The sequence below is a fragment of the Dunckerocampus dactyliophorus genome, chromosome 7 (assembly GCF_027744805.1).
Source record: "Dunckerocampus dactyliophorus isolate RoL2022-P2 chromosome 7, RoL_Ddac_1.1, whole genome shotgun sequence".
Taxonomy (NCBI): Eukaryota; Metazoa; Chordata; class Actinopteri; order Syngnathiformes; family Syngnathidae; genus Dunckerocampus; species Dunckerocampus dactyliophorus.
The window spans coordinates 17,615,631-17,630,707 of NC_072825.1; positions in this window are offsets into that span (position 1 = coordinate 17,615,631).

Genomic DNA, 15,077 nt, shown 5'->3' on the forward strand with positions numbered 1-15,077 from the left:
CCTTGTGCAGTGGCTGGACGATAAGTTGGACTGGCCATACAACACAGACCATTTGTAAGAGGATGCTGAATATTCGGAAAAATGAATGCATTACCACATCAGTGTCCTCCCCGCCCTGAGAGTGACCAACAGGCATGCATTTTGACCACAGAACACACCCATGTGCTTCACCGCTCTGCAGACACTATCCCTGCCAGCCCCAGCTCTGAACACAGTCCCAAAACCTGAAGGTACCAGCACACACCACACACTCCGCAAGCAATTAGTGATGTGACGTGCACCTCCAAAAAAATCACCCTTCAGCAACGCAGCCCGCTATGGCTGACTGGCAACCACCATCGCTCGCCCGCGACGGGAAGCCATCGGGCAATACAGAGTTGTGGTTTGCTCACAGAGCTGACCCCATGCGGCAAACCCTGATGAAAAGCCACAAAAGCAGGGGTGCCCAAAATGCGGCCCAGGAGCCATCTGCGGCCTGTGGCTGATTTGTAATTGGCCCGAGGCACACTGCAGAAGCAAAATTAAACAAAAAAACGGTAACAAAAATGGTAACAGAGCAAAATGCACAATGACAAAAAGGAAAAACGTTGACACCAATAACCAATAATAACACAATACAAAGCGTTGTCTTTAAATATGTATCAATTTCTTAAAGTCCTTTCTACAAAATAAAAAATGTATAGGTCTATATATAAATATGAGGTGGGGGGTAGATCTTGCCTTGGTTCACGGCCCAGACGAGGGATCTTGGGCTTAAAACTGTTCCACACTGTGGTCTGCTGGGGAGGCAGCAACTTCAAAAAGAACTCCAGGCTGGACAAACTAATAAGGAAGGCTGGTTCTTTAATTGGCATGGAGCTGGACTCCCTGGTGAAAAGAAGTTCTCTGGACAAACTGCCTGCCATCACAGATGATGCCAGCCACCCTCGCAGGCAATCAGAAGTGCACAGAGCAGTCTGTTCAGCAACAAGTTCCTCCTCCCCAAGTGCACAACCAACAGACTTAGAAAAGTCCTTTGTTCCATGATCCATCAAACTATATCAATCCTTACTAAGAAGAGTGGGGGGAAGGGAAGATGTGCAATAAGAAAAAAAGTGAAATGATAAGAAACACAATCCAAATTAGAAGGTGACAATGGTGCTCATAACATTACAATTAATTTGATATCAATAAAAATAATATATATTTTACCAGTCAGTTACTACCAGATATGTAACTAAAAGCATGATGCATAATGACGAGCATGAAATGACAAGAGAAGCTTGTCTACAAACTGCACATTTTAACTGAACTGTTAATAGTTTCTATTTCTCTAACAACAATCTTGTGCATGCATTACTTAAAAAGCACATCATGACAAAGCAACCACAAAGCTAAACGTGTTCTTTTATACTGTATGCTGATAGACATATACATACTCATATTAATTCAAGCAATACCTATAAAACGGTAATAGGTGATATTTCGTTCCCCAAGCACTTTCCTGTTCTTTCTCTATGATCTGTTTTTAGGTGTATTAAAAAGAGTGAATAGTGTTACATTCTATGTCCTTGTTCTGTTTCCTGCCTTCTCCTTGATTTCTCTTTCTTCAGATCCCACACTCCCAGCAGGAGGCGGAGCTGCTGGACGCACCTGACTCCGATTAACACCGACCTATTTAGGCCCAGTGCTGCCAGCTGTGAGGCGTCGGATTATCGAACCTGCTACACAAACGCCTGAGCTTTGTTCTCGTCTGTTTGCTTTATGCCTCCAGCAGCTACCTGCCTCTGCCAGGGTATCTTGTTTTTTTTTCTCATGGTACGTTTTTTCGCCATCGCCTTTTGTTCAAGTTTTTGTCCATGAAAGACTCTTGCAAACCTGCGCCTCCTCTCGCCTCTGCATCTGGGGTCCAGACAAACACACGCCAACTCGTAACAGAATAATCCGACCAGAGGATTATGGACCCCGCGGAGACCGACCCTCTCAAACGAGCACTCCACAACCTTGCGCATCGCATGGGTCAGCAGGAAGAGCAGGTTGGTGCACTGGGCGCCTGTGTGACCAACATGGCCGAGCGACAGGACTCTCGATTGAAAACCCCTCGAGACCCAGATCAGCGCCCTCCTGTCGGCCGTTCAGCTCAGCGCCGCATCCACACCCCTTCCAGCAACCAACGCGACCCCTTCGCTCCCCGACCTTCCCGCAGCCCCTGACACCGGCTCGCCCTCCATTTGCCCTTTGCTCTCAAGGCCTGAGCGCTTTTCAGGCGACACAGGTGACGTGCGCTCTTTTCTAACTCAGTGTGAATTGCATTTCAAGTTACAAGCCGGGGCCTTCCCCTCTGAAAGGGCCCGGGTGGCGTTCGTCACCTCTCACCTGTCTGGACGAGCAGCAGCCTGGGCGGCGCCAATCCCCCGTCTGCTCCTCCTATGCCGCCTTCTCCCGGACTCTGGAACAAGTCTTTCAACGGACGCCGCCAGGCCGCGAGGCTTCGTGTGCACTCTTTCGTCTCCGGCAAGAACAACGCAGCGTATCGGACTACGCCATAGAGTTCTGTGCGCTTGCAGCCCAAAGTGACTGGAACCCCGCGGCCCTTCTGGATGCATTTTTTTCCGGATTATCAGACGCCATCAAGGATCACATGATCCCTTTGGAATCCCCTTCGGACCTGGACGACGTCATCTCCCTGGCTGTCCGTATGGATAAGCACCACGCCGCCTGAGAGAAGGATAAAGGCCATCGACGGACGCACACAACACTTCCCCACGCCACGAACGATGACAGGGTGTGCCACTTCAACACCAAGTCACACGGCACTCTCCCGAGTGACGAACCCATGCAACTTGGAGGCAGCCGCCTCACGCCGGCAGAGGAGTCGACACCACCTGCTGCACCTCTGCATCTACTGCAGCCAAGATGATCACTCCATTGTCCGCTGAGCGGACCGCCATCGCTCTCCAGCAGCCAGCCAGCCGCGTAGGAGCTCCTCGGCGCCGGTCCCTGCTCCCAGCCACTCTACATCGACGCTGTCGGCCAGCCGCCTGCAACTCCCAGGTACGCTCTCCTGGTCCGACAAGGACATAAGCATCATGGTGTTTATTGACTCTGGAGCCGACGACTGCTTCATAGACAAAGCCTTCATTAAACGTTTTTCTATCCCTGTAACTCCGTTGCACACTAGTAGTTCGCTCTCTCGATGGACGTCCTCTGGCTGATGTCACCCGTCAGACTGATTTCCTCTCTCTCTACTTATCCGGCAATCACCTCGAATCCACAAGGTTCTTTGTTATTCCATCTCGCCCCCGTCGTGTTAGGTCTAACCTGGCTTCTCAAGCATAACCCTCACATCGACTGGGCTAAACCCGCTATCCTTAACTGGAGCGCATTTTGCCATATTCATTGTCTTAAGGCTGCTCGCCCGCTGCTGGTCTCATACGCCCATCCTCCTCACCTTTAGCAGCAGGGGTTTTTTTTGTGGAAAAGAAGGACAACTCCCTCCGCCCTTGCATTGACTACCGCGCTCTTAATGACATCACAGTTAAAAACAAATATCCTCTCCCGTTACTAGACTCCGCCTTTAACTACCTCCACTCCGCAATTTTTTTTACCAAACTCAACCTGCAGAACGCCTACCATCTAGTTCGGATCCGGGAGGGGGATGAATGGAAAACCGCTTTTAATACCCCTCTCGGTCACTTCGAATATCTCGTCATGCCTTTTGGCCTCACTAATGCCCCTGCTATATTCCAAAATCTTATCAACGACATCGTTCGCGATATGCTCGGCCGCTTGGTTTTCGTTTATTTAGATGACATTTAAATTTTTTCTGCCACTCTTGAGGAACACATCCAACAGGTCCGGCTAGTCCTTCAGAGACTCCTTATGAACCGGTTGTTTGTCAAATCCGAAAAATGCACCTTTCACGCTCCCTCTGTTTCCTTCCTGGGGTTCATTGTGGAGAAGGGGCAGCTCCGAGCCGACCCTGTCAAGATTCAGGCTGTGGTCGAGTGGCCCGCTCCTACAACAAGGAAGCACCTTCAGAGGTTCCTGGGCTCCGCTAATTTCTACCATCGGTTTATTAGAAATTTCAGTCGAGTCGCAGAACCTCTGACTAAGCTCACATCCACTAAGGTACCTTTTCACTGGACCCCAGACGCCAATTCTGCTTTTGAAAAACTTAAGACACTGTTTACTTCTGCTCCCATGCTCATTCACCCTGACCCCGCCTCTCAATTCTTTGTCAAGGTTGATGCTTCCGACACCGGTGTGGGAGCAGTGCTCTCCCAGCGTGCCACCTCCGACCACAAGCTGCACCCCTGAGCTTTCTTCTCACACCGCCTGACCCCCGCTGAGCGGAACTATGATATTGGCAACAGTCCTGGCGCTGCAGGAGTGGAGGCACTGGCTGGAGGGTTCAGAGGTCCCCTTCATCGTGCATACGGACCATAAAAACCTTGCTTACCTTCAATCCGCTCAAAGACTGAACCCCAGACAGGCACGCTGGGCCCTTTTCCTCAATAGGTTTAATTTCACCCTGACGTTCCGCCCAGTCTCCCAGAACTGCAAACCAGACGCCCTTTCCAGACTGCCCTCCCCTCCCTCCGAAGAGGCTCGCCAGGAACCCATTTTGCCCCAGTCTCGCATCCTTGGGGCCCTGCAATGGGATGTTGAAGGCGGGTTGCAGAGGCCTGCAAGGACGGCGCCCACCCAGAGAACTGCCCGGCCAGGCGCCTGTTTGTGGTCCCGGGACTGCGCTCGGAGGTACAACGCTGGGCACGAGTCTAAGTTGGCGTGCCCCCCAGGAGTGTCCCGCACTATGTTCCTTCTCTCGCAGCGGTTCTGGTGGCCTTCCCTTCGCGCGGACACTGAAGTATTTGTGGCGGCCTGCCCCATCTGTGCCCGGAACAAGCCGTCTCATCAGGCTCCGGCTGGACTCCTTCGCTCGCTGCACATTCCCTCCCATTCCCACTTGCTGGTGCGCCATGTGTTCCGGCTCCATGGCATCCCCCTCGATGTGGTCTCTGAGACCACAGTTCTCGTCTGCGGTGTGGAAGGCTTTCTGCAAGGCACTAGGGGCGTTACCACCCACAGACCAGGGCCAGACGGAGCGGGCCAATCAGGACTTGGAGGCCGCCATCCGATGTGTGTGCCATCAACAACCCGCCTCCTGGGCCCTCCACCTACCCTGGATAGAGTATGCCCGTAACACCCTGGTTTGTTCTGCCACCGGCCTCTCCTCGTTCCATGGGGCCTATGGATATCAGCCTCCGGCCTTCCCCTCGTTGGAGTCGGAGTCAGCAGTTCCCTCTGTATCATCCCACCTACGCCGTGCTCGCCAGGCATGGCGCAACACCAGGGCAGCGTTGGCACGGACATCGGAGCGGAACCAACGCCGGCCAACCGGCATCGCACGGTCGCTCTGGATTACAAAACTGGACAAAGGGTCTGGCTGTCCTCCCGAGACCTTCCTCTCTACACGGATTCCAAGAAGTTACAGCCCAGGTACATTGGCCCATACACCATCGAACGTATCATCAATCCCTCCTCCGTTGTGCTTCGCCTCCCGGACTCCCTCAGGATCCACCCAGCGTTCCACGTCTCCCTCCTCAAACCGGTCACCTCCAGCAACCTGAGCCCTCCCGAGGTGCCTCCCCCTCCTCCCAGGCTTGTCGACGGTCACCCAGCATTTACGGTCAAGGCCATTTTAGACGTGAGAAGAAGGGGCAGGGGTTTCCAGTACCTGGTAGACTGGGAGAGGTATGGTCCCGATGACCGCTCCTGGATCGCTCGCGCCCTTATCTCAGACCCCACTCTCTTGGTAGACTTTTATGGCCGTTTCCCGGAGAAGCTAGGTAGGCCGCTAGGCGGCGTCCATTGGTAGGGGGGGATACTGTTACATTCTATGTCCTCGTTCTGTTTCCTGCCTTCTCCTTATTTTCTCTTTCTTCAGATCCCACACTCCCAGCAGGAGGCGGAGCTGCTGGACGCACCTGACTCCGATTAACACCGACCTATTTCGGCCCAGTGCTGCCAGCTGTGAGGCGTCGGATTATTGAACCTGCTACACAAACTCCTGAGCTTTGTTCTCGTCTGTTTGCTTTATGCCTCCAGCAGCTACCTGCCTCTGCCAGGGTATCTTGTGTTTTTTCTCATGGTACGTTTTTTCGCCATCGCCTTTTGTTCAAGTTTTTGTCCATTAAAAACTCTTGCAAACCTGCGCCTCCTCTCGCCTCTGCATCTGGGGTCAAGACAAACACACGCCAAATCGTAACAGAATAGTTTTATTTTATTTTTGTTTTATTTTGCATTTAACACTTTGTGTATTTGTATGACAGTTAAAATTGTCAGAATGTTATTTAAAATGACAGAGATTTTGACACTTTGAGCATGGAACAAATTAATTATTCTTGTTAAAATTCATATTATTTCCTGTAGAAAAATGTGCGTTGAAATGAGGTAACTTGCAGTGACGTGTGATCAGGGGATGCAGGTCAGGTGTAATTTCAACTTTATTGTTAAAATAAAAAAAATAAATGGTACCTTAAAATAAATGTTAATATTTGTCCACGAACTGTATTCTGTATTTGAACATTTCAGTCATTTTTAACATTTTCTCAAGTAAAAATCGCTGAATTTCCACATTTCATGTTCAAATACAGGGCAGAAACCTGAGATGTGGCTGCCGCAAGTGTCTCTTCTCGGCTTAGTCTGCAAACCCTGCCGAGCCAGATCATGGCACCTGCCAGTTTGTCAGCATCTCGGCAATAATAAAATGAAACATTATTATCCACCATGACTTCCTACAGCCTGTGTAATGTCTTCAGTATAAGTGAGACATCATTATTCTTGCTTGTAAAATAAAACACACAGAAATGTCATACAGAAGGCACTGCAGTCCTGAAGAGCCGATGTTGTGCATGTGTTGGGAGTTGCTTGTCCTTCCATAGAGAGGAAAAAACAAACTCCAAAAGAATCTGTCACCGCACGTCCCTGGTAACTTGGTGTGTGACATAAACTAGATCATCAGTATCAAAAACTGCAAGTACTATTCTGAGGCACTAGGATTGTGCGCTAGATGGAGCGACTTCTCCAGACCACACACATGCAAAGACACTCACACACATGCACATATGCTACACACACCCGCCATCCAACGTTTTTGCCTCTTTATCACCCCTGTGCTGAGAGACGGGGTCCACGGCACGCGCCAAAATATGGTTGCGACGAGTGGCTAGATGCCGGCCTGCGCTGGAACACCTACACCCTCCTTTCCCCCTCCCTGGTGCAAGTTTTGAGTTCTTATGTGGTAAAGTGTCCTTATTCATGCCTATGTTGCCAGGGTGTTTTGCCAGTCCCGCACTGTACTCTCCCATAGGAGCAGAGTTTTGGACTTGTTTTTTTTCTCCTGCCCTCTTGTTCTCCCCTTTCATCTTCCCCTTTTATCGCCCAGTCATCCTGTCTACCCCCATACCCTCATATTGTATAGTATGTTGTATATGTACGGACGGGTCATTGTACAATTTCACTTGTACCTCTATATAAGTGACAAGTAAAGGCCATTCTCTCTCTCTCTTCTGGACACATCTACATGCTTTCTTTTTTCATTTTCTTTTTACCTTCCGATGGATGGTGGAGCTTTTTTTTAATTAATATAATATTTTTTTCATTTTTACTTAGTGGACTGATTTTTTTATTTCAATGCTGATGGTGTAATATTATTTAAAATTACATACCTCATTGAATTGTGTACACTTAATGAAGGATATCCAATTATGCGACTATTCAATGCAGGTGTTTGACAAGCATTTCTGACGTCTCAGGTGGCCCTGAAGAAATGTCATAAAATCTATGAATACCAGTTGTCACAGAAACTGGAACATCAACCTGTCCTTCCATGTGTGCGCTGATAAACAAGCACAGTCACTGATAAGACTGGATTCCTTATTTATATATAATATTTTCATGATTAGAGCACAGAAAACATGTTTATGACCTTCTGAAGACAGTTTTCCAACATTATTAGAACCCTCTAGACATGAAATAACACCCTTATAGTCACCTTTCCATTCATATTACATAATATAATAGAAATAATAACAGCAAATAAGCCATTTAAGACAAAAATAACTCGTACTTGTGTGTTGCTGTAACTGTGTTCTGGTGTTAAGGGGGGTTGAGTGGTTAGCAGACAGGAAGTGAGCTGAGTTTTAGCATGGCCTGAGTTATGGATTATTGTGTCCTGCAATAACAGCCTGTGTTTCTGGCGATCAAGTCTGGTACTTGTACAGCTTAAAGTGTGTGCAAATTTTATTATCTGCTGAAAATAATTAAATAGCTGGCATAGCTAACTTAATAGCTGGGAACACAAATGAGTAGCAAGATAAATGCGTCTTACTTACAGTCGGTTATGGCGGTGGTAGTGTCAAGATGTGAGGCTACATGAGTGGATGGAATCATGAATTCCAACATCTGCTTTGACATTCTGAAGTATAGCATGATCACCTCCTTTCAGAAAGTGGGCCACCTGGAAGTTTTCCAACATGATAACGAGCCCAAACCTCCGTGAAGATGACAAGTCCCTTGCTGAGGTGATGGAGTGGCCAAGTATGTCTCCACACCTGAACCCAGTTGAGCACCGGTGGGTTATCCTCAGGCAGAAGGTGCAAGAGTGCAAGGTGTCAAACATTCACTAGCTGCATGATGTCATCATGGAGGAGTGAAAGAGGATTCTACTAACAACCTGTGCAGCCCTGATGAAATCCATGCCCTAGAGGGTAAAGGCAGTGCTCGATAACAATGGTGCTTACACTAAATATGCACACTTTTTACATAATTTGGACATGTTCACTGTGAGGTGGACTCACTTGTGTTGCCAGTTGTTTAGACAATAATGACTGTGTGTGGCATTATTTTCAGAAGACAGGAAATCTAGCTGTACAGTGAGTACTGTACGTTATACTGTATCTAAGTGTCATTGCTATAGTAATTGTCCCTTGAGAAGACATTAAAATGACGATTGAAATTTGAGGGGTGTGCTCACTACCACAATCTTACTGGGATATGGCATAATTGACTGATGTAATTGATTAAAGTAAAATATATTAGCAGTGTTTTTTTTTTTAGTAGTATATTCCCCATCCCTCGTCTCCATTAAGTAACAACATCTGGTAAAAGTCACGCAAATATGTGTATCTACTACACACACACACACACACACACACACATAACATTGACAAACCTTTCATGTGGTCAGTACCAACAAACAGAGTGAGGTGTCTTGGCTTCAAAGGTCTAATAGGAGTGGGGAAATTATGGCACAGCATCCTCAACTTCAGTGGGGCTTTTCTCATTAAACAGAATGACAGCTATAGATATAGAGAAGTACCATGAAAGCATGTTTTCTACGAAGAGCAACTCACTGTACCCTTGATTCCCTTTTCTTATAGCTAATGATAATAATACACTTGCATTGAACACAGCCCTGGTATTTTAGTCCATCTTTTGGGGAGATAACATGTGGAGGAAAACGTAAAGATGTACTTTAAGGAATGGAAAATCCTCCTATGATGTAGTACAGTCATTGTTACTATTTATACAGTGGTGGGAAAAAGTCTCTGTCCCCTTCCTGATTGCATGTTTGTCACACTGACCACAAACTGCACTTTCTAAATGAAACGTTTTATTATTAAGGGAGAAAAAAAATCCAAACTTACATGGTCCTGTGTGAAAAAGTGATTGTCCCCTACACCTAATAACTAGTTGGGCCACCCTTTGCAGCAACAACTGCAATCGAGTGTTTGTCATAACTTGCAATGAGTCTCTTACAGCGCTGTGGAGGAATTTTGGCCCACTCATCTTTGCAGAATTGTCTCATATTTAAATTTGTTAAATGATCTGAAACATTTAAGAGTGACAAATGTGCAAAAAAATAAGAATTCAGGAAGGGGGCAAACACTTTTTCACACCAGTATAGGTGCCATAGGCTATATAGAAAGCATACTGTTGCAACATGTAGAGTTATCTATATATAACTAATAGAAATGGCAGCAACAAATACCATCTTAATCAGCATTTTATGTGAAAAGTGATAGTGAAAATGTTAATATTTTTGCCGTCCTGTTCCACTTTATCAGACAAGCTCCTAAATATGGGAAGGTCTCTGATGGCCTCGTCACGCTGCCTGACTTCAGTTGCAGGCAGTGTGGATTAAGTCCCCACTCAGTGACGGTGTGAATGTGATAGCAAATGGTTGTCTGACTCTATATGTGCCCTGTGATTGACTGATTCACAGATTTTTGATCAAAATATTATTTGTTTTTATCTGGGAGAAAAGGCGCCATAATTAGGCAGTTTATTTGTAGAAACCCATCTCGTTTGCCCTACATGGGTAAAGCTAGATTTGCACAAAAAGTAGTCAGCCACTTTCAACTTGTTATGTATTATGTATGTAATAATAAATGTTTTGGTCTGCATTGTATACATGAATAAAAAGAAACATTAATTCATTGCTTGACATACTTTTTTTATCCCACTGGGTCAATTAATTTTTAATTTCAATTTTGCGATGATTTTGATGATTGAAGTCTAGTCATATTAAGTTTAATTAATTATACTTGATTGCTGCAGTTTTAGTTTTAAATGGACTCAGATCAAGAGATAAGAATAATGTGTCAGTGTTGGTCAATGATCCTGTTTTATCAAGCGCTTGTGCGATGTCACATGGTGTGGTAGTTATTATTTTTTAAATGTACAAACATAAGTGGTCAATAACCATACTTCATACATGTAATATACAGGGGGGTTGTTTTATTAGTGATTATTATCAAAAGAGTTCGTAAGCATGCGGATGTCGCCATCGTTTTATGACTTTCACCAAGACTGAGCTACGTAAAAAGTTACGCAATGCACGTAGCGCAGACGTAAACGTCATATCCGGTTAAGTAAAAACTTAAATAAACCGACTAAAACACATAAAATGCAGTTATATTTGATTGTAAACAACCAAAAGCAGAGTACAATGATGGATTAATGCAGAGGATTAAGCTTTTTTTTCTAAACAGAGAAATACCATCCATCCATCCATCCAATCTTCCTAGCAAATGTATACATGCATTCAGTGGTGAAAAAAACTTAATATGGAACCAGAAAACGAGGGCTTACGAATTATCCACTAGCGCCATGGATATGATATAACACAAAAAAATACTGATTATGTTGTAATTTTGCAAATCTTAAGAACGTTTTTGGGTGTTTGTGGGGGATGACGTAAAATAGATGGACGGACGGCGTACATTACTAACATGTAATTGCCGAAAAATAGGCCAGCCGGATGTAGACGCGTTCTGCACATGCGTAGAACCGATTGCGTTTCCGGGACGGATTGCGCAGTGACAATGGAAATGTCCATTGAGCACAGTGCTTCTCAAATAGTGGGGCGGGCCCACCGGGGGAGGCGCGTTGAACTGTCGGGGCGGCGTCAGAGGCAGGGAGGACTTTCAATATTAGTGCAGCCCTGCCAACATGTATGAATTTGTCGTACTCAACATGCAATTTGACTCTTGAATATGCTTGCATGCTTCAATGCTCTCCATTTTGTTGCATTTCATAGCTTTCAGTTTTGAGTTCAGTCTGTACAGTACATCGAGGGAAAGGCTTCTTGAGACGTCATCTGTACTTCTGTGAAGAAGGTGTTGGACGTTTCGCTCTTCATCCGAAGAGCTTCGTCAGCGAACTAACAAGTGCTGGTAGCCTAGGCCTTAAATACAGTAAGAGTGGGCGGAATTGGTGTGCCAACACCCTCCTCCTATTGGTTCCTTACACTAAGACTGGGCGGAATTGTGGTCTAATCCTCTCCTTACATTAGCACCTCCGATCAAAGGGAAGTGTAGCTCCCTGTAGTGGGTATGAACGACTCTGATACTGGCTCGTTAGCATCCTAGGCTACCAGCACTTGTTAGTTCGCTGACGAAGCTCTTCGGATGAGGAGCGAAACGTCCGACACCTTCTTCACAGAAATACAGATGACGTCTCAAGAAGCCTTTCCCTCGATGGACAACTCCTGTACGACTGAGAGCCTACACAGACGCTCTGTACAGTACAGATAAATAAATAGATATTGTCAGTTTCTCAATAGTATTTCGGGGGGAGGGACATGAAAAAATGTCTGTCCCCTAGTGGGGGCATGACATAAAATAATTGAGAGAAAACCACTGATCTAGCAACACACACGTTTATCTTGTTGCTTGTTGCAGAAGGCCATGCCTCACTGCTGTGACTCATCTTGCAGTGTTTGTAGACTTATTAAATTAATTCTCTCGGAGTGGCAGATAAATTTGCTTGAGCACTTTCCTCCATCAAAGCACCAGACGGAAAGAGCAAATATGGACGTAATAAGTGGCTGTATAAGCTGTAACTAAGGTCTGCTCTACTTAAATGGTCACTGACATGATTTTTCAACTTTGCTTAAATATGTTCTATATTGTTTGTAATTATGTTCTACATTGTTCGTTTTTTTGAAAGCCAACATTAAATTAGTAAAAATTACATTTTTGTATGTCCCAAGCCACCATTTTGGTCGGAGCTCGCCAGAAGGGGGCGTTTCCCAAGTGACGTCAGTGAAGGAGCAAGACTGTAAACAAACGCTAGCTAGTCTACTTGGTTCGGTTCTCATCAAAATACTAGTCATGCCAAAACGGTGTGTTGCCGCTTCCTGTGCACAGTGTCCGAGTAATACTGTAAGTTTGTTTTCTTTCCCAAAAGATGAAGGATTAAGACTACAATGAACGAAGCAAGTACGATAGCCACCCGCTGAGGAAAGTGCTTTAAGCTGACACATGCTGTGAGTAGACCCGCATGCAGCTTAGAATGCCAGGAGAACCACACAGGAGAGCGGGGACCGAGTTACCCGCCGTGGACGAGAACGGTGCATTGTACGCGAACACATGCTGTGAGCAGCTCCGGGTAGACCTAGTTGGAGAACGAAGCACGGGCTAATTTCGGTGTATGTGATATGGGCCACCGCCTCGTGTTCATTTCACTGAAGGCTGCTATGAGGAAACACCTTACGAGTACGGTATAAACACATTTTGGATGCTAGGAAGATAGCAACAACTAAAGGAGGAGAAAGGTGTCAAAGTTGACACAAAACACTGTAAGTCCTGTCTTATTTACATATAGTGTATATTATTTTACATGTTATAAAACTTACTTTCACAGCGATACTTAGATGGTGGGGGCGTGCTGGGGCACCGACGAACGAACACAATAAAAAAGGCTCCAAGGAGCCCTTTACTCTCATTAAGAAGTCGATTTAAAACAATAATTGAAGGATAAGCAACTCCAAGGTAATTTCAATTTACCATTTTGTAGCTGACCAATCTTCATCTCCATGTCTTTGTCACATCAGCATCAGACATATAGTCCCATCGTCGGTGGTTCCAATCTATACGGCTTAATTCCATGTTCTGTAAGCTCCCTATTTCATCTCTAGATGTTTCTTCCTCCTCGAAAACGAATGACACATCGCTCAAATCTTTGCTATAATCACAGTAAACATCCCCTATCTCGTCCATTCTCTCATGTTTGTTCACTTGTGATGTTCAACTGCGCTGAGGTCACTTGGGAAACGTCTCCTTCTGACGAGCTCCGACCAAAATGGCGGTTTGGGAATTTTTTACTAATTTAATGTTCGCTTTCAAAAAATCGAACAACGTAGAACATAATTACAATGACTATACAACATATTTAAGCAAATTTAAAAAATCACATCAATGACCATTTTAGGGTTTTCTTTTCATAGAAGCATTACATTCTACTGCTGTGTGTGGGTCATTAGTGATGTTATTACTGGAGACAGGCAGAAATAGGCTGTTTCCCTCAAGGTAGATAGACTATATGATGCCTCAGCAGTATTGCAGCCAGAAAATATTTAATGTGGGCACACTGTAAAGTATGATATTAAGTAGTAATGTAAGGGATTTCTAGCCATACCATATACGGTATACTGTACAGTGCTTCAGCCAAGCAGTGCCAAATGAAAAACACATCAAGGACATATGATGCCAAATTATGAAAAAGCACTTTTGCATTACTAGGATTATTTATTTTACTGAATTTTGAGCTATGCTAGGATTTTAAAGTCATTTACGTCAAGATATGCTGTTAGTTATGTGACATTAGTATTAGTTGTGTATAATTTGCTATACAGTACAGTCGTCTCTCTCTCCATCGCGGTTCCAATATTGCTCCCTCACTCTATCTCGGTTATTCAAAAATGTATTAATTAATAAATGATCGCTGCTTCGTGGTTGACAATGGCCTATTATTAGTCCAAAAAACATATTTAAGCAAATGTTATATATTCCTAGCCTACATTAAGCATTTTCAAGCATTAGATGTCAGTAGTGAGACGCCACAGACGCTAACTACAGGCTTTTAATATTTTATCCACATCAGGCATAATAATAACATAATAATAATAATAATACTCATCATCATCATACATACTGTTGTGGCCGTACTCAAGCTAAAACTCAACTCGGAACCCCGGAATCTGATTATGTCTCCTACACTGGGTAATATGAGTGTAAGGGTGACTGTACAGTAGGGGTGTTATTTCGTGTCTAGAGGTGCTCCAATAATGGTAAAAATCGTATTTACAAAATAGGATTGTGAATGATAAACCGATGCGACCGGATATCCGGTTTGACTAGCGAGAGATTCGGCTGCGCCGGTAGCAGCCTCCTGTATCGATAAGAATCAGCCATAAATCTTTAGATTAATCGTTTTTGGACTTCCCTACTGAGAATGCCGCCCCCGCGACCTGGACTGGAGTAGCTTGGATTGTCACGCATGCTCCCTAACGTGCCATGACTGAAGACGAAAATGTATGTAAAAAATAGCAGGCATGCTAGCTCTAGCCTAGCTAGTCACTGCGAAAGATTTTTAACACATCAGCAAAAAAACCTAAAGTTTGGAATGTGTTTGGATTTTACAAGAAGGGCGCAAAACTCAACAAAAGCTATGCCATTTGTAGACTATGCAGAGCAGCTCTGAAGTCCAAAGGGAGCACGACAAGTCGTGACGAGCCAGACCAACTG